The 14,096-nt window shown below is 44.0% G+C and overlaps 1 protein-coding gene across 1 annotated transcript in view; it reads right to left on the bottom strand.

Annotated features, from left to right (window-relative positions):
* The window catches only part of LOC147030497 (uncharacterized), an 80,689-nt gene extending 66,940 nt beyond the window's left edge, over positions 1 to 13,749 (bottom strand). Inside the window, exon 1 of the mRNA XM_085872098.1 lies at positions 13,597 to 13,749. The gene's annotated coding sequence lies outside the window, so the exon portion shown is untranslated. The remainder of the gene's footprint in view (positions 1 to 13,596) is intronic.
* Positions 13,750 to 14,096: the final 347 nt, after the last annotated feature.

The following is a 14,096-nucleotide window of genomic DNA, read 5'->3' as shown; positions in this document are numbered from 1 at the left end:
AGAGGCCTATAGAGGTCCCTTTCAGCGCATAAAATTTTGAAGGTCAAGGTCACTTTGGCGCAAATCAGGGGAGTCGACGAAACCCTTATTTTTTGAGTAATTTTGATCGGATCGTCTTCAAAGTTCATGGGAATATAGTTCATGGTCTGACGCTCAGCTGATTAATTTTTGGTGGCGATTGGCCTTGACCTTCATATGTTTTTTTTTGTTGTTGTTGGTCTGAAATCACGTATAAATCACTCTGCAGAGCACAATTATCATTGGAAATTTTTGTAACTTCGCATATCAGAGGCCTATAGAGGTCCCTTTCAGCACATAAAATTTTGAAGGTCAAGGTCAAGGTCACTTTGTCGCAAATCAGGGGAGTCAACGAAACCCTTATTTTTTGAGTAATTTTGATCGGATCGTCTTCAAACTTCATGGGAATATAGTTCATGGTCTGGCACTCAGCTGATTAATTTTTGGTGGCGATTGGCCTTGACCTTCATGGTTATCGCCTCAGGTCAAACATATTTTACCCCAAGGTCAAATTTTCAAGTTTTAGGAACCATATCGTGTAGTACCTCAAATTGAACACCTCGATGAGTGCTTTCTAGATATGTCAAGCTTGAGACATTATGACGTCATTTGGTGACGTTATGAGGCAAAAGCATATTTTTCATGGTTACTCTGTAGAACGATTCTCATCGGAATCTCTTGTAGGCAGATATTCCTCAAGGAGTCGCTCCTGGTGGATAGCAGCTCTGTTCACCTCAGTGTGACCTTAAAGAAGTCACACGTGGTCACCTTTTTGCAAGATACGGGTCACCCTGTGGGTGACATTGGTTTTTTATTTTTACTTTTTGCAAGATCCAAGGCTCATAATGGAGATCGCACACACTCGCGCGCGCGCACACACACACACACACACACACACACACACACACACACACACACACACACACACACACACACACACACACACACACACACACACACACACACGACACCACATGACTTTTATCGATGATGTTCGCACTACCAATGATGTGGCATGAAAAAAAAAAAGTATTTGATTCACCAAATTTCTTGTTATTAAGCCTTCCGCTATTGGATACAGGATGGTGTACACCTGTTGTCAGGATTGTTTCTACAATTTGTGCCCCAAATTATAAATGATGCCTTTGAGTATATTAGACCCCTTTGTCCAAATTGAGGGCTTATGGATTTGGTCTCGATATTCGTGTCTGTGTGAGCGTGCGTGCATCCGCAACCATATCTTAGACATTTATGAACCAATTTTATTCACACTTGGCACAATGACAAAATATGATGGTATCCCTAAGCACATCATTTTGTTTCACGATGCGATCAAAGATGGCTGACTGGTGGCCATTTCAGTTGTAAAAAAAACAGTATCGAACACTTCCTCAACCATTTCTTGGACATGCATTTGCCGATATTATTCAAACTTGACACACAGATAACACTGAACAACAAATTTCAGAATTTTTTTTTACTGGAGATGTGTAAAGTGATTAAGACTAATTTGGGTACGCTGATTTCAAAAATCATAACCGTTTTGCTGTATCACGTCAGGATTTTCAGGAACAGAAATATTCCCATTGCCTAGAAGTCAGGATTTCAATGAAATTTACATATGTCTTTAACATGTCTATTTCGTACAATTGTTGTTAACTTGTGTTATATTTCTTTCTTTCAGATAAAGATGAGTAGGCGTTCCTGTACCAATCATCCTGACAACTTCTGTTATGTCTGTGGTTGGTATACCAAAAAAGATCAACAGCGAAGTATATCTACAGCAGTGAAAATGAAGGCCGCCTACTTTCACTACTTCGGGTGTAAGGTGGGGGACCAAGAACAGAGCTGGGCACCACACATCTGCTGCACAAGCTGTCACACAACCTTGACTCAGTGGTTGGTGGGCAAGCGCACGAGCATGCCATTTGCGGTGCCCATGCTATGGCGTGAGCCGCAGAATCATCATGATGATTGTTATTTCTGCTGCACAAGCATCGCCGGCTTCAACAAGAAGAATAAAGGTCACATCAAGTACGCTGACTGCGTCTCTGCTCGTAAACCTGTGCCTCATGATGACGAGAACCCCGTTCCAACACCTCCAGCTGATCAGAACATAGCTGTAAGCAGTGGTGAAGAGGATGGTGATGATGAACCTTTTGAACCCGACACTCAAGAATCACACCTTCTGAACCAGGGAGACTTAAATGATCTTGTAAGAGATCTCTCGCTGTCAAAGGCGAAGGCAGAGCTGCTTGGATCAAGGCTGCAGCAGTGGAATCCACTTGAACCTAACACCAAGATATCCTTGTTCAGAGCACGTCACAGAGACGTGGCTGAGTTCTTTGAGATGGAAGACACGATGACATTCTGCAGTGACATCAACGGTCTGTTGAAAGAACTTGGGTGTGATCACGATCCTGCAGACTGGCACCTCTTCATCGACTCGGGGAAGAACAGCTTGAAGGCTGTTTTGCTCCACAATGGCAACGAGAAACCATCAGTCCCACTGGCTCATGCGTTCGGCATGACAGAGACCTATGAGACTATGCGGCAGCTGCTTGATTCTATCAAGTACAATGACTTCAACTAGCACATCTGCGGAGACTTGAAAGTGGTGGCGCTGTTGTTAGGGCTGCAGTCAGGCTACACGAAATACATGTGCTTCCTTTGTCTCTGGGATAGCAGAGACGACAAGAATCACTGGACGAAGAAAGATTGGGAAGAGCGAAAAGAGCATGTACCTGGTCGACACAACGTGAAGCATGTCACCCTTGTCGACCCAGCCAAGGTTTTCCTTCCACCACTCCACATAAAGCTCGGCTTGATGAAAAGTTTTGTACGGGCAATGGATCTGAATGGGCGTGGGTTTTTATACCTCAAGGAAAAGTTTGGCAACACCTTGTCGGAGGCCAAGATCAAGGCTGGTGTCTTTGTTGGACCGCAAATCCGACAGATTATGAAGGACGAAACTTTTCCGACAACTCTAAACCCCAAAGAGCTGGCAGCGTGGAGGAGCTTCAAAGCTGTGACGGACAACTTCTTGGGGAACGAGCGCGCGGACAACTATGAAGAAATAGTGCAGCAGCTGCTGGAGTCCTTCAGGAAACTTGGCTCCAGGATGTCCCTGAAAATCCATTTCCTACACCAGCACCTGAACTTCTTCCCTGACAACTTGGGAGCAGTCTCGGACGAGCACGGCGAGCGATTCCACCAAGAGATTTCACTCATGGAGACGCGTTACCAAGGGCGGCACAACCCGAACATGATGGGCGATTTCTGCTGGTTCCTGCATCGTGAAACTGACACAGAGCTGTTAGGGTTAGGAATTTTGAAGCATTCATGATGAAATAAATGAATAAATGAATTTTTGTAAATTTCATTGAAATCCTGACTTCTAGGCAATGGGAATATTTCTGTTACTGAAAATCCTGACGTGATACAGCAAAACGGTTATGATTTTTGAAATCAGCGTACCCAAATTAGTCTAAATCACTTTACACATCTCCAGTAAAAAAATTTTGTTGTTCAGTGTAATGAATGATGGCTTACATATGCAAGTCATTTTTTTTCGAGAACAGATTCAAGATCTCCGACTGGTGGCCATTTTGTTTTTTAACGGTGTCCCCAACCATTTCTCGGACATGCATGGTCCGGTTTTGTGCATACTTGGCACAAACACGACACGATGACATACACTTGTGCCTCACTTTATTTTGCAGTCTCATAAAAGATGGCTTGACTGTTAAGCTGGTGGCCATTTTAGTTGTAAATAAATATGGGAGAGCCTTTTAACTCTGTACAGCAAAATTACAAAAACAATGGGGGCTATGATATTTTTGTCTTTTTTTTCCTTGTTTTCCTTTTTTGTGTCAACGTCCAAGCTGTACCCGGAGCTGGCTGCGAATTTCGGAATGAAAATGTCCATCAATAATGGGACTATAACTTATATGGACTTGACATAATTTTATTTGACCTTGACCTAATTTAAGGTCATGCCCCAATAATGCAAAATTTTACATTGTTTTTACCATAACCCGACTAATCTTTGTCCACTCGGAACGAAATTGCCCTCTCTCGATAGTAAGCCACATTTCCATTTCATTTACATCATACCCCTCTGAGTTAAAGCTCAAGGTAAAATGGTAGTCTGAAAAAAAAAACGTGTTTTTTGTCATCGCTCAATTTTCCCAATGCGAATCTCACAGACTGGTCAGCCTTCAAATATGTTCTGTAATAATAATAGTGAACCTGCACTGAAGTTTTGCACTTGCTATTTGATGTGTCCTTGAGCGACTTTTTTTGATTGTGACATAATTCGCAAAAACCTTTTTAATCATAAATTCAATAATTTTCCTCCTATTTTCATGATGTTGAGTTCTGTGGACACATTTTCTTAGTGTACACTCTATCCCTAAGTGTTGAAGGTCAAGGTCATATGGTGGTCCGATTAAAAAAAAAAAACAGGCTATCATTGGATTGCTGGTGCCGGGAAAGGCTTACACTTGCGATCACTTTGTGATCACAGATATCTCGGTGTGATTCCTATTTCATAAATAATTAATTTAATTGATGACTAACTTCCTTATTATTCACTCTGGGAGCAGAGAGTGAGGAAATGAAATTGAGAAAATTAAAATTGTGGAAAGGAAGAGAAGGGAGGATGATTGGAGGTATGGAATAGAGAGGAGAAAACTCGACCATATTTGCCAACAAAATAAATATCTGGCCGCTGGTTATGAAAATATTTTGCAGTTAAAATAATCTGTCGAGTCAAATGGATTCATGATTTAATGAAGAAATTGCATGTAGCTTGGAATTTAGGTCACAATTAAAATGACTTCACATTTAATATTCATCAATTAGGGCAGCATGGCAAGCGATGTAACGTGATAACGTCGCCCTGATGAATTTATTTCCCAGTGGTGTGGTTTTTCCAATCTATGTGCAGGATCATACTTCAGTAAGTTATTATCATTCATACTTGCACTTTTCCATGGTATTTACTGTGCATTTCACTAACGACAACTGTAAGTTGTTATAAATTGAATAAAATATGGTAATTATTGCACTGTAATGTGTGTCATTTCTTTTAATAAGAAGAATGGTGGTGACATTTTAGCTTCAATAAGAATCAAGAGCATATCTACTCTTTTGCCAACTTTTGACAATTCTCAAAGTTTTATAATAATTAAACATTATATATTAGTTTAGTCATATTAAAGACCATTGTGAAATTATGCTACTTTTTACACTAAATACTGCGATTGGAACATTATTATTTGTATCAGTCAATAGTGGAGTAGGAGCAAGTTCGAGATTGTGAAGAAATGCTTTTATAATCATTGCTGAAGATCTCCGTGGTTCCTTGGATGCAATTAAACAGACTCATGGTCCATTTATCATCGTTTGACACATGCCATGTCCAATGGCACCGCGTGCTGAGTGGAGGGTTAGCTTTATTCCAGTTCTATCAGGAACTGGGCCAGGATGACATCTTATTCCTCCATATCCGAGGGAAAGAAGCAAGAATCATCCCGGCTCGCCTGACAGCTTCTTACTGATTGCAATGGGGAGGTCGGAAGGCAGACTCAGAGCAGTAATGGGACAGAAATGTACAAGGAACGTCTAACTTTTGAGTCACATTTGTACAGATGTTTTCTTTTGTTCTTTCATTCTGTCCATCCCTTTATTATAATATTTTTTCTCTAATTTATCTTTTGGTAGGCGTCATACTAATTTTTCACAAAGTGATTTTATGATCAAAGAAGAAAATATATTGGTAAATGGAGCCATATTCCCTCCTGGCCTACACAATAGATGCAGGAGGAGTGAATTGAAGAAAGTTAACATGAAGAATATGAAAGTTAGGGAGAAAAAGGCTAAGGAATTCTGGGAGTAGGGGAAGAAAAGACAAAAGAGGTTGGTATGGAGGTGTCTTAAAGCGAAGGGTGGATGGAGTGAGTTTAATTCAATAATTCTGCCATTTTTGCAAACATAATATGGAGATAGTTGCTTTATCTATATTTTATACGACAAGAGATGTTTGTCTGTTTGTGTGTTGCCATTTTTCTCAGAGATGGCCGAATGGATCTTCATCAAACTTTCAGAGGTTCATCAGAGAGTGCCGGTGAGTGGTTTCAGCAAAACCCATTGAATTTAAAAGTTGGATATTTTCTTTTTAATTGCTCAATAGTGCCTAAGCCCTTGTAGCAATGCTAAAGGTGATAATAAATGATCCCCGACATTATTCCTGAGTGCAAGTAGGGAAGTATTTTAGGTCAGGTCAGGTATGGGAGTATGCACCAGAGCAGTGCATCACTGCGTCCACTTTCTGCCGGTACTCCAGGGACCTCCGTCTGGCCATCCCCCAGGCAGATGCCTGGCCCATCCCTATTTCCTTGAGATGCCGGTCAACCTGCTGCAACCACGAGGCACGTGTTCGGCCCACTGGCCTCCTTCACTCAGGAGACTCCCTCGCTAAGACAATCTGGTGGGCAGGATCAGCGTCAGGAAAACGAGCCACATGTCCATACAGCCGCAACTGACGCTCACGGACGATGCAGGTAACAAATCTCATCCGAGTCTCTCTCAGCAACCGCTCGTTGGACACAAAATCCGACCAGCGATAGCCAAGGATTATCCGAAGAGACCTGGTACCAAAGGAATTAAGTCTCCGTCTCAGATCCTTGGTCAGAGTCCAAGTCTCGCACCCATAGAGCAAGACTGGAAGTACCAAGGATCTGAAGACTCGGACTTTCGTCCTCCCGCACAGGTACCGGCAGTGCCACACCCCATGATCCAGTGAATCCATGACTCCCCAGGCCCGACCCAGACGTCTATTGACCTCTGACTCGCAGCCAGCAGAGACATGAATATCACTGCCAAGGTAAGGGAATCTCTCCACGACCTCAACATCCTCACCACAAACAGACACAGACAGGACAGCAGCATCCAAGATGTCACCGAAAGCCTGGATCTTAGTTTTGACCCAAGACACCCGTAATCCCAACGGCTCCGACTCCTCTTTCAGCACCTCGAGGGCCCCCAAGAGGATATCTAAAGTCTCTGCAAAGATGACTGCATCATCTGCAAAATCAAGGTCCGAGATCTTGACATTCCCAAACGATGCACCGCAACTTGATCTCTCCGACATCCTCCCTCGAATCCAGTCCATACAAGTGCTGAAAAGTGTGGGGGCAAGTACACATCCCTGACGAACTCCAGTAACAACTGGAAATAAGTCAGAGATGGTACCACCACACTTCACAGCACTCTCAGTACCAGTGTAGAGTTCGGACATCAGATCGATCAGTTTTGGTGGCACCCCACGAAGACCAAGAATCCTCCAGAGGACATCCCGATTCACTGAATCGAACGCTTTACAGAGATCAACATAGGCTGCAAGCAGCCCCTGCCGAAACTCTCGTCTGCGTTCGGTGAGGACAAGAAGTGCAAGGATACGGTCAATCGTTGACCTCTTTGGTGTAAAGCCTGACTGCTCTAGTCGCTGGTGCTCAAGTAGATGGTGGCGAACCCTATCAAGAATTATCCGAGCAAAGACCTTGCCCAGCACTGAGAGCAGCGTCACCCCTCGGTAGTTGTTGCAGTCTTGGCGATCACCCTTCCCTTTCCAGAGAGGGACAACAAGGCCCCTCTTCCAGTCAGTTGGGATGATGCCTGTGTTCCAGGCAGAGCACAAAACTGCATGCAACGACATGAGTGCAGCATTTCCACCAGCCTTGAGAAGTTCAGCATGGATGCCACAGATCCCTGGAGCTTTGCCCCGTTTCAACCGGTTCACCGCAGCCCGTGTTTCCACAAGCGAAGGTGGACCACAGTTGATTCGAGGGTCAGCAACAGGGATTGTAACACCCTTGACGTCCAACTCGACAGCTGGGGGATCAGCCTGGTACAACCGCTCAAAGTAACCGGCCCAGCGGGCCTTCACTTCAGACTCCTCTGTCAAGAGCCTACCACTCTCTGCTCGAACTGCAGTGCTCCGAGGGATGGGCTTGGATGAACGTAATGCGCGAATTCCCCTGTAAGCGGGACGAGAATCACCTGTCCACAGGTGATGCTCTACCCCCTCACAGATTCCTCGCACATAGGCCTCCTTGTCCACCCTCAGTGCACGTACAGTTTTACGCCTCAGCTCCCTGAACAGCTGAGCTCTGCCATTCAGCCTGGCCCTGCGACTCTGGTCAATGGTATCCAGTGTCCCTTGAGAGACAAAATTCTTCTTTGCCCTGCGGTGAGCTCCAAGGCATCCACCGGCAACATCAAGGACGGTGGTCTTGAAGGCGCTCCACAACTCTTCAGGACCCCCCAAAGCACCCAGACCCCCCAAGTGTCCATTCAGCCTGTTCGCAAACTCCTCAGCTACTCTCTCATCCCTGAGCTTGGCAACATCCAGCCTAGGCTGGGATGGTACCATTCTCCAGGATTTAAGGTGCAGCTTTAGAGTTGCTACAACAAGCCTGTGGTCAGTATTGAGGAACTGAGCACTCCGGTAGACCCTGCAGTTCTGGATCATCCTCCAACGACCGTCAATGAGGACATGGTCGATCTCCTTTGCCACAACGCCAGCGTTGGAATACCAAGTCCAGCGATGAGCTTGTGGGCGCTGAAACCATGAACCAGCCACCCTAAGTCCATGACTTCTTGCAAAGTCAAGGAACTTAGTGCCATTCTGGTTCATAGTTCCTGACCCATGGGGACCAACACACACCTCATAACCATCCCTATCAGTTCCAGTCGATGCATTGAAATCCCCCAAGACTAGAAGTGTATCTCGTCTGGGGCACTGATCAACCACAGACTCGAGTGTGGCGTAGACTGCATCCTTCACGGTGAGATCACTCGCCTCAGTTGGAGCATAAACAGAGACCAGGGAAATGACACCTAAGGAGTGGCGAATCCTTAATCTCATAATACGCTCGTTGACCGGTGTTACCTCAATTATCATTGGGGTCAGCTTATTGGACACAGCTACAGCAACTCCTTGGGTATGGTAACCATCAGAGCGACCAGACCAATAGTAGGTGTAACCACCCACCATTTTCTCGCCGCAATCCGGTCTCCGAACCTCAGAGAGAGCTGCAATCCCGATGTCCAAACACTTGAGCTCAGATGATAACAGAGACAGGTGATCATCCTGTCTTAGGGATAGGACATTCCAGGCACCCACCCGAAGGGACCGCCTCAGGTTATCCCAAGGAGACCGCCGTCTGGTGGACGACACCTCAGCACCACTCCAACACACTCTCCCGCAATCTGACCCAGGGATGTTACCCCGTGGTTTCCCTCCTATCATCAAATATTGGAGGTCCCGAAGGCTTTGCCACAATCCCATCATCCGATGAGCTGCCCTGCGAAGGGAAGCTGCACAGGAGGTACTCCCACGGAGTGGGTTTTCAGATTTTTTTGCGTTTTTGCGTTTTGCGGAATGAAGGGTTTTACGGTGGCCGGAGTGCAAATCCTGCCACCAATCTCCTAATAAGAAGTGACCCAACTGCAGGAGGACGTCCGCAGACACAGTTGGGCACTAGATATGGATGGCCGTTGGCTCACAAGGAGCTCCTCCGCCCTTTGACAGGTTTTGTTTTTAATCCTGCTGGGTGTCCATATCCAAACACCCTCCTCACCAGAAAACCTGGTGGGGAGACGGTTTAGTCGCCGACAACCCGACCATGGAACAGGTTAGTACAGGTTTACATGGTACCTGTAGCAGGTCACAGATCGAACCTGACATGAATGGCAATTTTAGGCTCCCACAAAAAATGGATAAAAAACAACATTTTATTTCTTCAAAATGCCAACAGGATTATAACGGCACCGGGCAACGCCAGGTACCCTTGCTAGTATTACATATCAATTATGTTTTCTTCTAAATACACATCCAATGCTGTTCATGATTTCCCAAAAAAAGTCTAATTACTTTATTCTTCCATCCATCGGGACCATACTCTGTGCAGAGCGTTGATGCTGCCTTAGCAGTCTCCTTGGCTATTGGGCACAATTCTGGATGGGTCACCACTCCGACACAGGATACCAGGAAGCTGGCACTCATTTTGCTGACCTCGGAAGGATGACAGGCAAAATCAACCCCACCTGGTATTAAGTCAACAGCCAAGCAGGATTTTAACTCAGGACTCTCGGATCCCAAGCCCACCACTCTGGCCATAAAGCCAACACCAGGCATACTTTACTCTTCCTGACTGTTTAAAGCCACATGTTCCATAAATTATTACCCAAGATCTAATTAACAATGATCACAATGTCTCAATATAATCAATTCTCTCTTTAGTGTAATTACACTGTATTTGGAAAGCAAATGAGGCAAATCTGTTAGATTGCTGTGATTTATTTGTACAGCTCAATATGATGCGATGAAAAAACTGCTCACAAAGTGGGTTTTTTCCGACTAAATGATGCTCTGAGATTGTTGTCACTAAAATGAGGTTTGTTGCGGTTCCGAAATGCAGGTGATATATTTAGAGCACGATGTACATTTAACCGATGGCTTTTTGGAATATTCCCCTTACTCATCCCATCTAAAACCTTTCATACATCATATTCTTTCCACTTTGGACTATTCCTCCAGATCTATGGGGAACTATGGGAGTGCGCTTGCTCAGACAGCCGAGACAGGTGGCTGCTCGCCCAATTCTTATCACACGTTGTGGTGCTGACATCCGCAGGTGTGGGACCACTTCTATCGCTCCAAGTGATGGTAACGGTTTGCCAAGGGGATACTCTAATGGTGCCTCAGCGAAAAGAAAAGGTCCTGACAGTGTAAAGATCATCCGAGCAAAGCATTTGCAATTACATGTTTAAAAGTATTTCAATTCCCAATTGTGGACCGTGGTGTTTGTTAGCCAACACCTTCAGCTCGTGCAACAACAAATCAATATTTTGCTCACAATTTCGGTGAATTGTTCAAGATGTCTTTTCCTTTAAATGCTTTGTGAAATTGTCTTCTTTCACCTGTAGCAGGTGGAACAAATCTTTGCCAGGAGAAACAGAGCTGCCATTTTTAGGAAGCTGCATATAACTTTTTTAAGTTTCATTACCTCTGCTTCCAAAGGCGGACGGAGATTATCCTTTCACCCCTGCTTGTCTGTCTGTGAGCAGGTTATCTCAAAATGTTATGGACGAATTCAGACGAAATTTGGTGGAAAGGTTGGGTATGTGATGAGGATTAAATTATTAGATTTTGGCGAATATCCGGATTCTAGAATTTTTTAAGTGATTCTTCACCATTGAGAGATATGACCAAAAAGGATATATAGCATGATATCTGAAAAAAGTTATGGACGATTCGGACGAAAATTGGTGGACAGTTTGTGGGGTGAAACAAGGGTGAACTGATTATATTTTGGTGAAGATCCAGATCCTAGAATTTTTAAAGTGATCGGGCCAAAAACTATATGCAGCATGATATTTCAAAAGTTGTGCACGGATTGTGACAAAAGTTGGTAGATAAGTTGGGTCAGTGACAAGAACAAGCCAATTCGATTTTGGTTCAGGTCTGACCAATCGGTAGGATACAAAATGTAAACTGTTCAGCCTGGTGGAGGTACACGCTGTCCCATGTGCCGTTCTAGTTTGTTTTTTTTCGAAGAGGGGAAAGCATTGTATTTTTGAGGGAACTTTCACACCAACACTTTAGCAGTTGTGGAGTTGACAGTCAGTGCTGCCAGGTTTTACACTGATTTTGTCAGTTGAGTAAAAAATTCCTTTGCTTAAATGATGGACATTCATACTGCCATATTTGCTCCTTTAATTGATTCACCCACCCATTTATCTGTAATTTCAAAATGCAAGTGATCCCTGATGGTGTCGAATATTTTCATCCACTGTCCTACTAACGCAGTACTAACAAATAGTTCTGCATTGTGGAGCCCACTTTTCTTTGAGGGTGACAATTGCAACAAGGTGGACATGAAACATCGTAAGGTATCTGTCATAAAAGTGAACCTCTGTGATGGAAGCTTGGACGCATAGACATTATTAATAAATTTAATGAGCCTAGGAGGAGGTTAGGCAGTCATTTTAAATGAGTGGAATATGCCTCATGATTATTTGAAATTGAGACAAAGTTCTGAAATGAGCAAAATTTACATGCTTTTTTTTTAATGAAAACATTATGCTGCAGGAAAGAGATTGACATCGCAAAACAGCACAATAGGCATGACATGAGAAGAATCCTTGAGGGAAAAGGCAGGAGATCGACAGGCAGGCCGTAACAAGTGGTCCTTTGTCGAGGAGGTGGCAGGAGCAGACCCCATCAACAGTGGGGGTAGCGTGCACGTGAAGCAGCACTGACGTGTCAAAGAAGGAAGGGCAGCTTGATTTCTCCACATAAGAAGAGCTCTGTGATTGCCCAAAGAGTCATAATGGATGCCTTCATTCGGCCAGTTCACCCTACGACCTTCATTGCCTATCTGGCAACAGTCGAAATAAAGCATAGGCCACGAGAGCTGTCAGCTGCAGATTTCATGGGAACATATGCTCTTATTGGAAGATCGGTAGCCAAGCACCATGAGCCTGTAAGCATGCTTTTCATCAAGGTGGGACTGCAAATATTTGCAATCCAACAATAAGCCGGCACATTTATATAGATATCAGCCAGAGCAAGTGCTGCCTTAAGATGTCACCTTAAATCAATGGATGACTTCAAGTGATTCTCCAGCAAAGATGCTGGCACCCATTCACTGGCCCGTAATGGGATTTTACGGCGCATTGTTCGATCAGTGATGGCTTATACCATTAATTTGGAGGAACGTGCATGCAGCACCACTGTGCTCCTCTCTCCTTCAACACAATGCAATATATTTGCGTGACCCATTCATGGTTTATCCACGTGACGCAGCTTAGGCCATCGACATCATCATCATCATGATTTGATTGATTCGAAGATGGATTCCTGTCCTCCTGAAATTCCCAAAATTGGGTAGAGACAATGCAAAACTGAGAACAAAAACTAAACCAAAATGGAAATTGGTCGTGGTGGACCCAATCCTTGAAAATATAAATGATAAACAAAGTTGCATGACATAGAACACAGCCAACTCAAAAATATGGTTCACATATATTATAATTTAATGGGGATTTTAAAAAATTGATCATTTAGCTACGAGCCAAAAAAAACTTTGCAAATAATCCTAAGAATTTACCTAAGAAACAGTTTGGCCATAATTGATGCAAAAACCTGGAAGTATTTAACAATCAATTGCAATGCTCATTTTCTCTGTGATTGAGCAGAGTATCATTGGTTTCATCACGGAAATATGGCAGTCGACAAACTTGAGGAAATATTTCGTAGTTAAGGACAATTGTATCCACATTGCAGTCTAATCACAGTCACTTGACAGCAGCCAATCCTTAGAAAACAAAGGTGAACAATTAAACGACAGCAAGCATCCATTTTTAGCAGGAAAGCAAACAGTCTTTCAAGTCTGCACTGGTACATGGCTCAGAACGCCGGTTTATCAAAAGGATCATCAATGACCCATTCTCCCTAGTGTATGCCCTCAACATCCTTGGGAAAATAAGCAACACAATATTGCTCACCCCACGCTGCCTTGAAGAGCGCTGACTGCATGTTGTCTCGAAAAACAGAATGAAAGGCCCACGTTAATACAATTTATTGAGCCAATCGCGTTTGAGAGCATTTCATGCCCGTGCCCGTCGGCCTACGAGGCGATTACACAATTCCTGAGCAGGCTCCATGGAGGCACTTGCTCCTCGAATGGGCAAATCTATTCATCGGGCACCAGATCCACATCAAAACCAGTAAAAAAAAAGGCTTAACTACCATGCTCGGGGGCACTGCCTGTGATTTTGTGTTGGGATATTCCACCAGAACAGACTCCCTTTTTATCAATGCCCCTGCTGCATAATGCATTGCGACTGCAAACGAGTGGTCCAAAAGAACTAAGTGTGAGGATTTACCCTGGCAGTGCGGATTGAGATATCAAATGCGAGGCCGGCCAGTAATGGCTATCCAGCCGTTAATTTATTTCATTGAATAATCCGCAATAAAAGGAAGAATAACAATTATATCAAGCGAT

Source organism: Eptatretus burgeri, chromosome 3, assembly GCF_056783735.1.
Source record: "Eptatretus burgeri isolate ZD-2024b chromosome 3, Ebu_testis_v1, whole genome shotgun sequence".
NCBI lineage: Eukaryota > Metazoa > Chordata > Myxini > Myxiniformes > Myxinidae > Eptatretus > Eptatretus burgeri.
The sequence above is the reverse complement of the archived record's forward strand: the minus strand, read 5'-3'. Positions and strand labels throughout refer to the sequence as shown.